Below are 6096 nucleotides of genomic sequence, written 5' to 3'. Positions count from 1 at the left end.
AAAAACGATATCGTAATTGAAAGAGAAAAGAAAATAACTTGTCAGTATTTATAAATCTCACAGCATAAAACAAGGACTATAATATATATTTATGAAAGCATGAAAATGTGTGTGTATGCATGTATGGTCACAGAATTCCATCAGTCGAAAGCAGTCAAAATCACAATAAATTAAATCTGAATTTGCCTTCAGTACGTTTCAGACTGACATTCTGCATTCCCTTGTTGCTTTGATAATATTTTGTAAAATGCAAAATGCATCAGAAGGTTACAGAGCGGCATTTTGTGTCATCAAACCGCCTGAACATTATGGTGCTTAAGTTTCATCAGAACTGCCCTATGGCAGGTTAAGTCTGAGTGCTACATTTATTCCATTTTCATTATCACCATTTGATTACCGATTTACTGCATTTAACTGATAATAAACTAGCTGCTCACCTCAAAAGAATTTGCTCGCAGGTTTCATTTCTTTCGGAATGAAATTCATTTGATGAACAAATGACAATTAGCCCGCACTCCTTGTTCTGTGTCAGAGTTTTTCTGATTGAACTCAGACCAATTTACTGGTGCTAAATGAGCTTACATAATTTGAATTCAAATATCTTCAGGATATTAGCTCTGGCAGTGCTGTGTGTCCATGTACTTTTTTGAAGTTCATTCTTTTCCCTGGGTGTCGTACCTTATACCTGCACATTTTGCTTACTTCAAAGTTGTAGAATTAAAATGCTACAAATCCCCTGAAGCAAAATGGAAAACTTGAAAGTGGTTTCACTAATTCTGTTACACTACAGTCAATCTTCTCATATTGGTTTATAATGGTTGATTTGACTTATAATGGTAACAATGTGATTCTATTACCATGTTAGAAAATTTGCAAGTTTTGTCGTGATTATACTGTAATAGAAAATGAATCTAAAATGGTAAAAATATTAACCTCCTACTCCATAACCTCTCATTGAAAAGTTGATGGGAAAGTTCTAAACTTTGTTTTTCATCTTTACTGAAAGCACTAACACTGACATCTTACAGTAAATTCACTGTATAATGCTTTCTTAAATAGTACCCTGTCTAGTTTTGAATCAAGCTGATTCTGTTAGCTTTCCTAGATATAAAGCAAAGCCCATACTGCAAAGAATATTTTTTTTAGCAATGGGCAAACAACATTAGGCCCCTACCCCTTTTTGCATTGCCCACCAACTTTCTCACCATATCCTACAAATCCGCTATCCAGAAACACATTGGCCGGAATTCTCCCGCGGACGTGCGTGCGGGTTTGGAGGCAGGTCGGCAGTAAAAGTCGCAGAAAACGGGAGTGCGTCGGGAACACGCCGTCAACCCACCTCCTCGCGCCTTTAACTCAGGCGCATTTGGCAGCACGCCACTGACCCGAACGACAGAGGCGGGCGACCTAATTAATCTCATAAAAACCTTGTTGCGAGACACTTAACAGGGATTTTAATCAGACCCTTTGAATTTCATTGGATGACCACGGGTGTCACGCAGCTCGGGAACCATGTCTACCAACCTGAGGTGGAAGCTCAGTAGCCATTGAGTGAGGTCAATAATGCACAGCATGGAAATCCCAATAAATACTCCCATGTGAGACCTCGTTACTTGTCGAAGAGAAAGACTCTTGCTGACTCCATCTTGAGCACAGATTTAGGTGTCTAGAGTTTGCAAGTCTTTTCTGCAACCTCAGAAGCCACTCTCACCACATTGCTACTAACTATCACAACATTGACAGATTGCTCCTCTGATCTCTACTTGACCTGCCATCTATTATATCATCATGGGTGCCGTCTATACTGTCTCACAATGGTCCTCAGAATTGGACCAGGATGAGCCCCAACACCAGCAGCAGCAACACCATCACCAACCTTCTCCTCAATGACCTGATGCTCCACAGGACAGAGGGCATCAGTGCAGGGCTGCACCGCACCAGATGCGATACCCCCAACATAGGGTATACAGGCAGAGGATGAGCTTCCTCAACACGACGGAGCAGCAGTGCCAAAGGCGGCTCAGGCTATTGCGCCAGGTCGTCGCAGGCATTACCACATTGCTGGAGCAAGACCTGCAGCCCAGAGGAGCTGGTGGACATGCCTTGCCAGTGGCTGTCAAAGTCACCAGCGCCCTCAACCTCTTCGCCTCAGTCTCATTCCAGGGATCTGCAGCAGACATTTGCGCCATCTCGCAGTTGGCCGCCTACAGATGCATCCCACAGGTCACCGATGCCATGTTTGACAAGTCAGCCAATTATGTGAACTTTGCCACTGATGACGCCAGTGTCACTGAGCGGGCGCTCGACTTTGCCACTCTGGCTGGCTTCCCACAGGAGCAGGGTGTCATCGATTGCACATATAGGGCCATCAAGGCACCCCACATCACCCAGGAGTGTTTGTGAACTGCAAGGGCTTCCACTCGCTCAATGTGCAGCTGGTCTGCAACCATCGAAAGATCATCATGCATGAGTGCGGCAAATTCCCTGGCAGCTGTCATGACTCTTTTGTCCTGCACCAGTCCACCTTCCCTCAGCTCTTCACACCACCAAACACACTTACCAGCTGGCAGCTTCAAAACAAGGGCTATCCACTGAAGACATGGCTCGTGACATCCGTGAGGAGGCCAAGCAATGAGGCTGAGGAGCGCTATAATGAAAGCCACATGTCCACCAGATGTGTCTTAGAGCAAACAATAGGCATGCTGAAGATACACTTCAGATGCCTTGACAGATCTGTAGGAGCCCTTCAGTACACACCAGCCAGGGTCTCCAGAATCATGGTCACCTGCTGCTCATTGCACAACATAGTGCAGCAACGAGGATTGGAGCATCGTGAGGAGCAAGGCGCAGAGCGCACACCCTCTTCAGAGGAGGAGGAGGAGCATCAGCTGGAAGACGAGGAAGAGGAGCAGGAGGAACCTGAGGTCCAGATGCCAGCAGCACCCGAGCACATTGCTGCCCGGGAGGCCAGGAATGGCTTCATCATGGCCAGATTTACTTAATTTCCTGCATTACACCCATATGGCTGCCACATGCTCTGTCAGGTTCCCCCCCCCCCCCCAACAACACCATAAAGCATCCCTGCAATAACCAAGCCATTCCTTTCACACTGAGCCCCATTGCTTGAGCTAACGTTACTTTTTTTTATTTGTTCCGTGGCAATTCCAGCATTTATTGCCCATCCCTAATTGCCCTTGAGAAAGTGGCGATGAGCCGCCTTCTTGAACCACTGCAGTCTGTGTGGTGAAGGTACTCCCACAGTACTGTTAGGGAGGGAGTTCCAGGATTTTGACCCAGCGACGATGAAGGAACAATGATATATTTCCAAGTCAGGATGGTGTGTAACTTGGAGGAGAACTTGGAGGTGGTGGTGTTCCCATGTGCCTGCCTCCTTGTCCTTCTAGGTGGTAGAGGTCGCGCGTTTGGGAGGTGCTGCCGAAGAAGCCTTGGTGAGTTGCTGTAGATGGTACACATTGCAGCCATGGTGTGCCGGTGGTGGAGGGAGTGAATGTTTAAGGTGGTGGATGGAGTGTCAAATAAGCGAGCAGCCTTGTCCTGGATGGGGTCAAGCTTCTTGAGTGTTGTTGGAGCTGCACTCATCCAGGCAAGTGGAGAGTATTCCATCACACTCCTTATTTGTCCCTTGTAGATGGTGGAAAGGCTTTGGGGAGTCAGGAGGTGAGACACTCGCCACAGAATACCCAGCCTCTGACCTGCTCTTGTTACCACAGAATTTATGTGGCTGGTCCAGTTAAGTTTCTGGTCAATGGTGACCCTCAGGATGTTGGTGGTGGGGGATTTGGTGATATTAATGCCGTTGAATGTCATGGGGAGGTGATTAGACTCTCGCTTGTTGGAGATAGTCATTGCCTGGCACTTGTGTGGCGTGAATGTTACTTGCCACTTATCAGCCCAAGCCTGAATGTCGTCCAGGTCTTGCTGCATGCGGGCATGGACTGCTTCATTATCTGGGGAGTTGCGAATGGAACTGGACACTGTGCAATCATCAGCGAACATATCCACTTCTGACCTTATGATGGAGGGAAAGTCATTGATGAAGCAGCTGAAGATGGTTGGGCCTAGGACACTGCCCTGTGGAATACCTGCAGTCTTGGGGCTGAGATGAATGACCTCCAACAACCACAACCATCTTCCTTTGTGCTAGGTATGACTCCAGCCAGTGGAGAGTTCCCCCCCCCCCCGATTCCCATTGACTTCAGTTTTACTAAGGCTCCTTGATGCCACAATGGTCAAATGCTGCCTTGATGTCAAGGGCAGCTATTCTCACCTCACCTCTGGAATTCAGCTCTTTTGTCCATGTTTGGACCAAGGCTGTAATGAGGTCTGGAGCTGAGTGGTCCTGGTGGAACCCAAACTGAGCATCAGTGAGCAGGTTATTGGTGCTGCTTGATAGCACTGTTGACGACACCTTCCATCACTTTGCTGATGATTGAGAGTAGACTGATCGGGGTGGTAATTGGCCGGATTGGATTTGTCCTGCTTTTTGTGGACAGGACATACCTGGGCAGTTTTCCACATTGTCGGGTGATGTCTCACCATTCACTTCAACTCACTAAGCCACTTCCAAAGTACAGTAAACTCTTGTTTAACCGACACTTAATCATCCGGAATACTTTAATAACCGGCAAAATAGATAACCGGTAATTTTGCCGAATCCATCCAACACTCGTTTTGCCGAGTCTGAGTCTCCCGCGGTGGCCGAGTTAGTCATTGGTTTTTATTTTTGTTTGTGTTAAAAATTGCCTTGGTAGGTATACCTCTCTGTTATCCAGACTTTTTCATCAACCGGCACCATCCTGGTCCCATAGGTGCCGGATAAGAAAGAGTTAACTGTAGTAGACAAAAATGGGCATGAATAGAAAGTGGTGAAAATAAATAGTTTCATATGTGTCATAACATTAGTGGAACCTTAACAATAACACTTCTTTAAACACCCACGTGCTTAGCCTTGTGCAGCCACTTCTGTGTCATTTCTTTTTAATGTGTGCTTCTACGAGGTGCCACCCCTGTGGCTTCAGGAGAGGTTGTTGCAGTCTGCTCGCTTCCCTGCTGCGACTATGTAGACACTTTTGGCAGACGTCCTCTGGGTTTTGGAGCCTCTGATGGCCCCGCCAAAGTCTGCTCCTCCTGCAACTGTGCAAGGCCAGACTCGGCCATCGCGATCCGAGGAGGCATCTGGGGGTCTGATTGAGGGGGGCAATGGGGGAGAAGTGTGAATGCTTTGAGAGGAGCCCCCACTTCCATGTTCCCACTCACCATCATCCCTCTTGTGGGCCACCCGCACTTTCCTGCTAGCAAGGAGCTGGAGAGCACCTTGCTGCACAGCAGTGGGGCCATGAGGACCCAAGCCTACATCTACATCCCTCCTAGAGAGGAGGTCTATGAGCCTCTGCTATCTGCTCTCCATAGATAGCATGTGCTCACGTGAGTGGCGCATTAGCTGCTCCATGCAGGTGGCCATCCTTTCCATGAAAGAGCCTACATTTGCCATCGCCTGCGACACGGTGGTGCTCATGTTGGAGATGGACTCCTCCATTCACTGCACATTTGCAGACATCACGGCTGAAAAACCTGTCAGAGCCTCCAGCACTTCTTCCTGCACCTCCAGGATCGCCTTCTTTCTGGATGGCCCCCGAGGCTCAGTGTCTGCATGCAACTGAGCAGAGCTGGGAGCGTCCAGCACCCTCCGGCGAGGAGTCTCCACTGCTGTCCCTGTCTCCACCATCTGCTCTTGCTCACTTGTGACTTGTGAAACAACAGGTGACAACACTACTCTTTCTCGCATAGGACCCACCAAGGTGTGCGTATCTGCACTTGTGCTAGGTGTGCTTAGGTCTGGTGATGGTGCACCCTGAGGAGTCGTCTTCTTCCGGCTCGACAGTGGGGGGCGGGGTGGGGGGGGGTGTAAGGTCGGGTGGCTCTTGATGGACCTTTGGGAGAGTAAACAGATGACTTAGAGATGTCATATTAAGAATGGGTATCTATACCATTATGCACATGATGAACATTCACTGGCTGCTGACATCAGTCACCATATATGTTGCGTCCGTGTATAATAAGACACAGACTGCGGAG

This window comes from Somniosus microcephalus, chromosome 8, assembly GCF_052327205.1.
Source record: "Somniosus microcephalus isolate GS21.2 chromosome 8, FLI_Smic_1.0, whole genome shotgun sequence".
In the NCBI taxonomy this organism is placed as follows: domain Eukaryota; kingdom Metazoa; phylum Chordata; class Chondrichthyes; order Squaliformes; family Somniosidae; genus Somniosus; species Somniosus microcephalus.
This window is presented reverse-complemented; position numbering follows the sequence as displayed.